Below are 12,631 nucleotides of genomic sequence, written 5' to 3' on the forward strand. Positions count from 1 at the left end.
CCGAGTCTGTTTTTGCCATCCATTTACTGAAATTATAAAGTTATAATGTAGTTGACCATCGGGGTGTCTCGGTTGACTTTTTCGTTGACTTTTTACAAATTCACACTCCGCTTTCTCAAATTCAAACGTTTTAATCAAGTTTTACTAACGGGTCCCAATATTATGCTTAGGTGCAATTAGTATCAGAGACTTCGGCTTTCCAAGTTCAAATGGCTATTTCCTCACCAGTATCTGTGAGTGGGTCTTTTCTTTTATATAGTATGTGTGTGTGTGTGTGTGTTTGCTAGTTTCCATTTATATATTTGATAAAGAATTTTCTACGTTACACCTAGATTAGGGTAACGTATATAAAATTACCATATTGACAGAGTTCATGCAATTATTCTACGTCCTACAGGATGCACATGTATGTGTATTAGTATGGATGCTGTAATGGTATTTACGATTATGAATAGTATTCAATTGACGAGGGTTATTGAATTATTGAATTATCGATTTACCATTGCATGATCATATTTGCGTTATCTGCTCATCATGTGCTGTACTGGTATTAGTACTCACCCGGGCCATGGCTAGTTTTTCACGTGTATGTTCACATTGTACCGTACGCTCACTTTGGATTCATTGTAGGTGCCGGTCCTGTCCTAGATTGCTATAGGCAATTAGGACTTGTATGTGATGCACATAATGCCAGTCTTCACGTGATTGTAGTACTAGAGCGTAAATCATTATTACACCCAGTCTTGTTCATGTCAGAATATCTTTGCATGAATTCATGTGTCAGCATATGCTGATGAGCACTTGATATGATATGTTTGTTTATACGAGATTATATGATTACTGGATGTTAGGGGTTTATATATGTAATATTGTGACGTATCGATTCTTGAGATATTGCAGACTACGGTAAGTATTTTTATACTATACGTAGTGTGTATATTTTGGAAACTATACTTGTTTTGGAAACTATGCAGTAAGTATTTTCATACTATACGTAGTATGTATATTTTGGAAACTATACGGTAAGTATTTTCATACTATACGTAGAAGGAAAGTTTGAGTTTGGAGGCTGAAAGAGGAATCATTGCAATCCAATCGCAACAGAACATCATTATCTTTTATGCAACCGCTTTAACTTGATTTCGTCTTTATATATTTTCACTATTTTATGTTTAGCAATTTGTTTCAAATTTCAAGGATGAATTTTTTTTTAAGGTGGGTAGATTGTGACAACCCGTCCCTAACTTTACAATTTGATTAATTTCAAATGAGTGAATTGACGAAAATGCCCTTAGAGGCAAGGATTTTGACTTCTGTTGACCATCGTTCAGAGAGATGCATGACTTATTCTTTTAGCGTATTTGTGTAGTACTCGACAATATGAACACGTGGGCATAAGTGGAATTGAATTTGAAGCTATAATGGAGATTTTATGGACTTACGAAGTCCAAAGGCATTTTGGTAAGTTCATTATTCGAGATAAACTACCCATTTATTATTTTCATATTTTTCATTGTATGATTCTTCTGCACGGTGAAACCCACCTACATGGGTCTTCTATCTCCTTTGTCCTTGTGTTCTCTCCTCCTCACTCTTTGGATCTCATCTTTGTCGACTGTCTCTCTCTTCTTAACCCTCACCTCTCTCATTTCTCATTTCAAACTCTTTCTTTGTAAACACAGAGATCGCCTGCCATCATCATCACTCATTCGGTGAGCTCCACTGCCACCAATGACCACCATTTAGCCGTGCACTTTCCTTTTTCCTCCTTGTCTCAAACTTGGACACATTCTCTTTCTCTCTCTCTCTCTCTCTCTCTCTCTTTCTTTCTCTCTTGGTGCTCATTGCACAAAAATACTGACGAGGATCTGGTGATCCCCTTCACTTCTAGACCTCGGTAAGGACTCGCACTCCTTCATTTTGTCTTAGTTTTTAGTTCTAGCTTGATCTCAAGCTTACTCACAAGTTTTGGGTAGCTTTTACACAGAAATCAACTCGGGGGAAATACTCCCCAGTTTCCAGTGAGGAGCTCAAGATTTTGCAGGATTTCTCCGGCCAACTCCGGCCACGACTGGCCCACGAAAAGGTATAATCCAAACTACACTTGTTTATCTTCATATTGGTAGGAAGAGTGTGAAAAATAATTGAATTTTGAGCTCGAACAAAGCTCTGTTCGCTGCCTAGATTCCGGCGACCCGTCCCAGGTTGACCTGGCCCGATTTAAAAAAAAAAAAAGAAAAAAAAAAGAGGCCCAAGACCAAACCCGGATCCAAGCTTGGATCCGAACCAGCCGACCCGGACCGATTTAGGGATTTAGAGGGAATATTCCAGGGGAATATTCCGTTAACTATTGACAGTCAGTTGATTTTTGTTTACTTATACGCATAACGCCAATCTTCACGTGATTGTAGTACTAAAGTGTAAATCAGTATTACACCTAGTCATGTTCATGCCAAAATATCTCTGCATGAACTTATGTGTCAGCATATACCGATGAGCACTCGATATGATATGTTTGTTTATACGAGATTATGTGATTATCGGATGTTAGGTGTTTATATACGTAATATTGTGACGTATCTAATTCTTGAGATATTGCAGGCTACGGTAAGTATTTTCATACTATACGTAATATGTATATTTTGGAAACTATACTTGTTTTACGGCGATGGGTTATAATGTTTTCAAAAAGGTTTTCATAAAACTTTATTTTTAGGCCCACTCACCGTTGTTTTTCGTCCTTCCAGGATTTAGGGCTGAGCTTTTGTGTCGACGAGGATTCTTAGGAAATCTTGGTATAGGTAGTTACCTTCGATGGTATGATTCTCATCCTACTTTACAGTACTTTACTTATGTTCTGACATCATGTGTGAAATGGGTTCATTCCTGCTCACATGCGCACTCTTATATTTAGGCACTTTAAGTTTAAATTTATTCACATTTTCCACATCACTACACCTTATGGCTTCGTCATAGCTTGATTCGGAGTCCCTGTGGACATTCCGGGTTAGGGTGTGTCAGTCCCAAGAAAATATTTAAGATATAAAGAGTATGGAGTATATCTAGAAAGTATGGGGTCTATTGAGAGTGTGGGATGTGAGGGTATTATGAGAAAATATATGGGTATATTAAAAAAAATTAATTAAAAAAACAAATATGAGGTGTATTAAGTATGTGAGTTGTATTCAATAATATATAGGGTGTTAATAAAATATGCCTTGTGTAAATTGTGTTGTAATTAGGTAGCTATGTGAGAACTTGTAAATTGTTATTTAATATGTTTTTGTGGTTTGGGAAAGTTGTATTACCATTGATTAAGATGTTTTCGCTAAGAGTAGCTAAGTAGAAACTCACCAAAATTACGAGCTAACTTTTCAATAAGGTGAACTGTCAATTTAGTTCCTGAATTATCAACTTAGTGAAAATTAGGTCCCTAAACTATTTTTTTTATAGAAAAATCAATCCTTGAATTATAAAAATCCGCCAATTTTATCTCTAATATTATATTCAAAGATACTATATTCAAATTTTCATCAATTTAAGTCACGTTACTTGCATGTGATATACATTGGAGGGTAGATTAGTAGTTTTTTTTTATAAAGAAATAGTGTATGGAGTTAATTTGGAGGGTAAATTGGTAGTTTTTCATAAGAAATAGTATAAGTTAACATTAGGGGGTAAATTAGACGTTAGATTCACAACCTATATGAAATGTTAAGGGCTTATAGGCGAGAAAATAACGTTTACACTTTAAAGTGTGTCAAGTGACTTAAGTTGACAAAAAATTGGATAAATTAAATTTGAATATAAAAATAGGGATGAAATTAGCAATTTTTAATAAATTTAGAGAATTATTATACCGGAAAAATAATTTAGGGAATCAATTTTCACTAAGGTGATAGTTCAGGGATTAAATCAACACTTCACCCTAAATAATAATATAGGGTGGTTTTTTGGTTAAATTAAAGTTAACCTCAAGCTCTTTTCATCAAAACTCCCAATTTTTTACCACTACTTTTAAGTTGTTGTAGTGCTCACCACCCCACTACTACTGTTAAATTTTGAGATTTGTGTAATTGATAGATTAAATCAAACTCAGTTAATGGTAATTTACATAGTGGTGAATATCACTACCAGTTAAGAGTAGTGAGCAAAAATGCAATCAGTTTGGTTAATTTGTTGTAACTTGCAACAATTCGTGAAATATAGTAAAAATTCAACTGTGAAATATAGCCAAGTACAAATTCACCAAAATTACAAGCTAAATTTTCAATAAAGTAAAAATAAATTATTCTGCAAGAAGAATGTGCGAATTTATTACATTTTATTCAATTTTTTTCCACTTGGCAAGCAAATTACTTTTTATTACAATTAAGATCATGGAGAAATGAATTTCTCCATTTACACTTCCAAAAACATATTTCTTTTTTTTTTCACTAGGCACAGCCGCGATTATAAGCACAATTTGTCGCATCTACTACTTCATTATGAAACTCTTTTTCTTTATGATCAAAATGAGGGCATATGCATTGCTCTTTTACGCATTTGCAGTTCGGCACTGAAACATGCGAATTGCACTCTTGGTCCGACAAACATGGAATAAAGAATTCTCCGGACACCTTAAAAATTGATGAACCTACAAAATGCGATGAGCCAGTACAGTTTCATTAGCCCCTTCTATATTTGTAGCAAACATAAAAATAAAAAACAAGTTAGCTAGCGCGCGCACACATATTATTGAGAGAGAGAGAGAGAGAGAGAGAGAGAGGGAGAGAGAGTAACAACATGTAATGACAAAGAGAAGCAGCTAAAAGGTCATCTTGATCGTTGACATTTTAGGTTATGTAATCAGTCAAAACCTATGAGGGATGATTTTAGCTTGTGATGTGAAAGGTGGGGTTTGTGGGTATCAATATATTGGGACAGAATTTAGCAAATTTAGAAAGAATTTTATTCCTAGAAGAAAATTGTTCACGAGATTATGTATTAATTTGAAAATTAGGTTTTTCTTATTTAGAAGATAATTTCATTCTATGTCGAGATTTTTATTTATTACGATAATATTTTTTTTTATATTCGTTGAAATGAATCTATTTTCCTTTTCAATAAATAGGGTGTCTATATCGATAGAGCTCACATAATTGAAATTAGGTTCAAAAGTATTTCATAGTTTCCTAACTTTCTAAAACTTTAAGAATAGTGAGATTTTCTTAAGTAATTCAGTATAGACCCCTCTCAAAATATATAGCAAAAATGTCAATGTAGAAAATAAAAAATCTTATCATAGAAAGAAAATATCTTCTAAATAGGAAAAACCTTTCAAACAAATCTACAAAATCCCGTTTTACCAACTTCCGTTCTATAGCTGAATTCTATGTCAGGTTTGATTCTCACAAATTCAAACTTACATACTGTTAAATCCTCTCTTGTAGCTTTTGATTGATCACATAACCTAGTACGACGACTATAAAATTGATGCTTTTACTGCTCCTCTTTGTCACTACAAGTTGTTACTCTCTCTCTATCTCTCTCCACACACTCTCATAGGGCTTACTATCTCTCTCTCTCTCTACACTCTCATAGGGCTCACTTTGCTTTGTATTTCAAAATTTCAAAATATTTCTTTTTTAAGTCTTCTCTAAAAGATTATATGTACAAAGAAAATCACTCAAGTGAGAAGCCGTATATATTATCATTGGATGAAATTATAGTTATTTTAGTGTTTTCAAGAAACACTATGTTCGTTTTTTTTTTCTTCAGTATAATTGGATGTCTTATTAGTTTTAGGTTTGTCTAATTTTTTTTATTTAATTTTTTTATTTTTTATAAATAATTTGTGATTGATGATTTGAAGCATAAACCGTTCATGGAGGTGCAGGCCAATGGAATAGTATGTATATTAACCTGTTGCATTTTGTAGGTTCACCACTGTTGAAGGTTTATGGAGGATCCCATTTTCTGTGTGGGGAACGAAGACTGCGGTCTGGGTGGCAAATGTGTACATGGTGAATGCACATGCGTTGTAGATTGTGGGAGTAAAGAAAAAGAGCTTCACGTTGAAGCAGTAGATGCGACAGAGTTTTGTCCTCGTGGCTGCAAAAATATCAACTGTACAAGTGACACTTGTTTTTGTGAATGTTAATTACATAAATACAGGTCATCTCATGATCTCATCATAAAGATCATATCAGGGTTGTGCCGTGTGGCGCGAAGAAAAAGTAGAATAAAATGAATTACAAGAGATATTTGATAGTTTAATTAATGAACTTACAAAATGCTTTTAGGAAAAAGATCTCGTGCGACCAATTTTGCTTTTAGAATATAAACTCTCAAAAATTGATCATACTTTTATTTATATTGTTGATGATGTGTTTTCATATTTTAGATATGTCATAATATTACACAAAGAGACATATGGAAAAACAAAACTTAAAGTTAATACATTTAAGAAAAACAAAAGAAATCTTTTGTCAAACGTGGAGAGTGATTTTGATATAAACATTAACAAAATGTAGCAAGTTGTATTTTTTTCTTAGTTCTTATAAGATTCAAACAAAGATTGAGTTCAAGCTAAGATAAATCATAAAAATTTAGTTCGGCATTGTGTTTAATTAAGACTTAATTTAAGTTTGAGAAGAAGAGAGATTGAGGAGAAAAAGAAGAAAATATAGGAGTAAAGAGTTGTACTAGAAGGGGGAGAACTACTGAGATTAGATGAGCTTGGAGTGGAGTATGCTGGTCAAAAAATGCTAAAGTCACCTACAAAACATTCCTTTTATTAAACTTGCTCTAGGGTTTAATACAACTTAACAAGACGGATTACATTGAGTTATTGAGGTCCATGACACTCAATGACCCCGCTATAGCTCACTTGATGCCGTTGCCCTTATCAACCGAGCAAGAAATTAATAGAAACAATGGGGCTCCGGATTTTCTATTGCAAAAAGAAGCATGAATTGAATCGATTTCCAAAAGTATCAGAAACACCATTCTATCGGTGATGTAACTATGAGAATGTGAAGGTAAAAGAGTTCCACATTGGTTAAAGAAGAAACTTTGCAAGGGCTTATAAGATGTTGAGCTACTCCCCATATTACCAATTGGTTTTATGGTGGAACCCAATTTTTTTATAGTATTAGAGCAGGTTGGCCCACGTGTGAAGCCTAACGGCCACACGTGCTCCATGTCACCCAATTCATGTTGTCCACATGTTTGGCTTGAAAATTCATTATACATGAGAGGGCGTGTGAGAATCTGAAGATAAAAGAGTCCAGCATTGGTAGAACCCTTCCCAACTTCTTCAGTAACTAGGTCAAGGCTGTCATCACTGAAAAATTTATCAATGGGTTGACGAAGTGAAAATGTAAAGTAAAACCAAGAAATCAAACTAAATGATTGAATGTCAATTTTATTTACAAGATTCATACGAGACCCATGTACACAACCTGACGAGCCTTGTCCTCTTAATCTTGAACGTCTGATGCACACAGCAGGGTTGCACACAGCTGGATTTGAACGAAGTGCAGAATAGCTTCCTTTGCTCACTCAAATGCAATATGGATATTTTGCGTTGCAAAAGATGTCATCCTTTGAGTGTGAAGGACCTCTTAAATAGGTGACCTTACACACTTTTCTTGGACTAGAAAGTCCTTCCTCAATTAATCTTCATCTTTGACCGACCAATCTAATCCTAAAAGGCTGGACTAATAAAACTAATTGACATGAGATCTTGTATGATAATTACAAGATCAATTACATACTCAATTAAATATAAATTACAATTTGTCTAAAAAATAAGCCAGATTAAATCACATTTACACGAAGGCTCTCATATTTCACGGCGTTGCTGAAACTTTTATACATGCATGTGGTGTCATTGAGTATAAACAGAACAGCATCAAGTATTTTCCCATAAATAGTCCAAATTAAGGTTTTGGGTGTCATTTCATTTCTGTTTTGGTCCCCATAATTTAAACTACATCAACTACGGTGGTGTTTGATATGTGAACGAGGAATTTGAATAGCAAAGAGTATCAGGTTCAACAAGCATTAGATAGTGAGAAAATTTTCATATTATCATTGTGTCTGATAATTCAATCGGTCAACTTGAGCAGAAAATCGCTAATCAAGGCTTCTTTGTGCGATCGTGAATAAATTTGCCAAAAATTATTACATATAATAGTGAGTTCACAGACTCGTACGGTGGATTAGCAATCCGATGGTTTAGTCTGGCAATAATGATATCTCCCAATGTACCAAAACTAGCCGTCACCCTGCTATTTTGCTGAGTTCCTTAGAGCAAGTTGTCTAGCACCCTATTGGGAGGCCGGTGCCTAATAGATTCTACTTACTTGAGACTGTTCCTTGGTCCGTAGTTAGACTAGAAGTTTTATTAGGAAATAATGATTGTAGTTATTATAATATTATTGTGTTTATGATAATATTTTTCTGATTACGTCAAACATTAAGAAAATATTATTATAGTTAATATAATATTATAATTTACCTTTTCTAGCACAAGTCAAATGCCACAAATTGTGGATCACTGCATGCATGCCGTAATAGTGGCTATGTGCTTGATTGTGATATTTGTATATAATACCTTGTACATATTTAATTATTCAATTGGAAGAAATTCATTCAAAACAATTACACACTCTATTTTCTTTACATGGCATCAAAGTATCGATCCTGGTGACTCTAGACAGACGCTTATCCCACTTCCACTACAAACACTAGCCAAATTTTTTCTAGCAAACACAACCGACATGACAGGAAAAGATCAAATACCAACAAAAAATTTTACTTTAGCCTATGCAGCCGACAGACATGCTGTTGACCTCCATCATGACAATCATATTCCTCATCATGCTGCCAATGCGAATGCCGACACACCAATAGCCCATGTTTCCAATTGGGCCCAATCCTCTTCTTCATCCAATCCATTACATGGACTTTCCAATGAACAACTATTACAACTGGTTCATGCTCTGTCCGTGATAAATTCTAGTTGTGATTCTGATAACAACAATATTTATGCAAATACTACAAGTCTGCCTCCTGTTTATGCTCCTTTAGTAAATTTTGCATTCACCAAGCCTTGAATTTTGGATAGTGGAGCTACATACCACATCACTTCTAATTGTACATTTTTCATTAAAACTAATTCATCACCTACACCCATAGTCAATTTACCCACTGGTTCTATAGCCTTAATCACTTCCAACAATACTATATTATTTAATTCTGACATTACTTTGGATAATGTTTTATGTGTCCCGTCTTTCTTTTAAATCTCATGTATGCCAGCAAATCAGTGATTCTCTAAATTGTTGTGTCATACTGTTTCCCACTTTTTGTGTCTTGTAGACTTGGCAACAGGGAAGTTGATTGGCTTAGGTAAACAACATGGTGGTCTTTATTACATGTCTCCAGTGCAGAGACACCCGTTTCTTGCCAAGTCTCCCATCCCTCCAACCTATGACACATGCGTCTCGGACATCCTTCTCCATTTCGTCTTAAGTTAGTCTCTCCTTTATTATCTTCACATAACATTTCTTTTGATAATAATTATGGTGTTTGTCCCATGGCCAAACAAACAAGACTTCATTTTCCCTTAAGTTCAATTTCAACTCATACACCATTTGATTTGTTACATTGTGATATTTAGGGTCCACATAAAATTGGGCTAGATATTTTCTTACCATTGTCAATGATTTTAAATCTAACACTTAACAACTTTTGCAAACCTTCTTCATATCCTTTGTCCACACTCAATTTAATGTCAAAATTAAAGCAATTAAGGTTGATAATGGGTTAGAATTCTTATCCATGAAATCTTTTTTCCACACTAATGGCATTGAATATCAACGCACATGTGTTTATACTCCACAACAAAACGGGGTTTTCGAATGAAAATATCGGCACATCCTTACTGTTGTCCGTGCCCTCCGCTTCTAGTCCCACTTACCTCTCTCCTTCTGGGGTGATTGTGTCTTAACCATTGTCTATCTCATTAACCGCCTACCATCACCATTACTATCTAACAAATCTCCTTTTGAACTTCTATACAATCGACCACCATCCCTTGGTCACTTGAGAGTTTTTGGTTGTCTTTGTTATGCCACTATTGTCTAGCCCACTCACAAATTTGATACCCGTGCAAAACGTTGCATATTTGTTGGTTACCCTCTTGGTCAAAAAGGCTATGCGCTTTATGATTTGGACACTCACTAATTTACCTTTGGATCCAAGAACATGTAATATCTCTTTAAATGAGTATATGAGGCGCCATAGGATAATACGTTTGCATGCCTTAAACAAGTAACTACAACAGGATCTTGTTGCACATCTTTGGGCTAAAAGAACCATGGAGTAGGCTTTTAAGTTTTCTGTTGTTAAATGTTTTTTTTTTAATCTTGTTTAAGTTTGAATAACTTCCCTAAGTAGTACTAGGGTGGAGATTGTGTTGTTTAATATTGTTTAAGTTTAATATTATTTCATGTTGTTTAATGTTGTTTAATGGCTTAGGTTGTTATAAGAAAAAAAATTAGAATTTTTTATTTTTAATTTTTAAACAAATTTGTCCCAAAAAAAAACAAAATTTCAAATCCAATGGTCACCTGGCGTTAGCCGTTGGATTTGAATGATTAGGCCGGCCGGTTGGCCGGATTTCACATCTGTGGCCTGGTGGAGCTCACGAGCCCTTTGGCCTATGTCACATCTCGGCCTGGGCCCCCACCACATCCCCGGCTTGACTCCACCATATCACGATATTGTCCGCTTTGGGCCCCGACCACGTTCTCACGGTTTTGTTTTTGGGAACTCACACGAAAACTTCCCAATGGGTTGGTCACCCATCCTGGGAATTCTCTCGTGCGATCTCGCTTAACTTCGGAGTTCCGATGGAACCTGAAGCCATAAGATCCAAAAGTGCCTAGTGTTAGGTAAAGATGGGAATATCCATATAAGGCTTACATGATCCACTTCCCTGGGCGATGTGGGATGTTAGAGCCTAACCTTCGGTTGAAGACAGTTTTCGTGTAATTTTTAACCCTATAATCCTTTGATCAAGTCAGTTAAAGATGTCCTAAGAACCGGCTGCTAATATACTCACACCAGGCCCAGCTATATCTGGCTGCGACCATCAAAAAGCTATATTATACTTACACCAAGCGCAACTATATCTGGGTGCGACTATCAAAAAGCTATATTCAGCTTAATCGAATGGGGTGTTTGTTTAGACTCACTAAAAGTTTCATTGTACCAGACTACACTAATTATTAGTGTAGTCCCATGTTTGGTAGGCAAAGGGACTTAAGTTTAATGAGAGTATCCTTCACTCGCTCCGGCTATCTCCTTCGCTAGGAGTTCTTAGCGAGGATCCCCAAATACACCGGGACTACTATGCCTTTCGTCACTCATCCTCGTCTGCTCGCTTCTCTTCCTACTCCGTCATCCTCGTACTGCTCGCCCTCATCTCGTGCTCGTCATCATCTACTCCTGATCTGGCAAATTTCGAATTCGACGATTTATTTCTTTGTTTTTGTTTTCCATATTGTTAAATTATTATTGGGTTTTATCGATTTGTTGTTTTGGGTTTGAAAACTGTGAAAATGTGGGTGTTTTTGATTTGGGTTGAATTTTATAAATCATTAGTGGCTAAGTGGTCCGAGGCAAGTGGGTGATTAGCGTCGTTCAAATTGTTAGTCTATGTACTTTGCAATGACTCTGCAATACTCTGCAATGGCAGTAGCCTGGTGCACGGGGCTACACATTTGTTCATATTAATATCAGTAATAATTAGGTGTTCCATGAGAAAAGTAAAACAATAATTATGGTGCAAATTTTGATTAGAAAATTAGGATTAAGGACAAAGAATTGTGTACCTCAGCATGTGGTGCTCTTGTCTATTCCTATCACGTCCACAATTTGATGTATATGCAAGGCTTTGGATGCGGATGCAAGGCTTTTGATTAGAAAACTAGTATTACGGACAAGGAATTTAGATGCAGATGCAGAGCTTTGGAGTTTGAGTGTTGTTTTTGGTAAATTATTAATAAATAATTCGAAAACTAGGAGCCAAATTCATTAATTGTTTGTCTATGTATCTACTTTGCAATGACTCTGCAATGGCTGCGATGGCAGTAGCCTGGTGCACTAGGTTTAGTTGCTTGTTTTTGTTTGTTGTACTTTCCCATTCATATCCCTCGATTCTATTTCATTGCTTTTTACAATTGTTCATTTAATCTCAGTTATGTAAATAAATGCAGAATAATGTTGTTGTTTGATTCCTTTTGCTAAAATACTTCAGTTTTATTTGCAGTTCTTGGTTTTTCTTGCATGGTATTTGTCCGAGAAGATCAAAGTGTTTGATCATAGAGGCCATTCCGCAAAGCTCTGCATTATATTTCTTCCATTACTATGTGCTGCTCTTGTGGGAATCTCTCATGTGATGATTACTTAATCATTGGCAGGACGTATTCGCCGGAGGTCTTGTAGGAACTGTCACAACTTCGATTTGTTACCTGCAGTCCTTCCCTCTCCTAAACCAGCGGGTTGGATGGGCACCTCAAGTGTATTTCCACATGCTCAGTGCAGAGAAGAATGTTGGCGTGTCCTTATCTTTGAC

At 35.6% G+C, this 12,631-nt stretch overlaps 1 pseudogene; it reads right to left on the reverse strand.

Moving 5' to 3' along the window:
- LOC137712300 (subtilisin-like protease SBT3.6) overlaps positions 1-12,631 on the reverse strand; it is a 28,523-nt pseudogene that overhangs the window by 11,518 nt on the left and 4,374 nt on the right.

Source organism: Pyrus communis, chromosome 14, assembly GCF_041283825.1.
Source record: "Pyrus communis isolate YQ-2024b chromosome 14, ASM4128382v1, whole genome shotgun sequence".
Taxonomy (NCBI): domain Eukaryota; kingdom Viridiplantae; phylum Streptophyta; class Magnoliopsida; order Rosales; family Rosaceae; genus Pyrus; species Pyrus communis.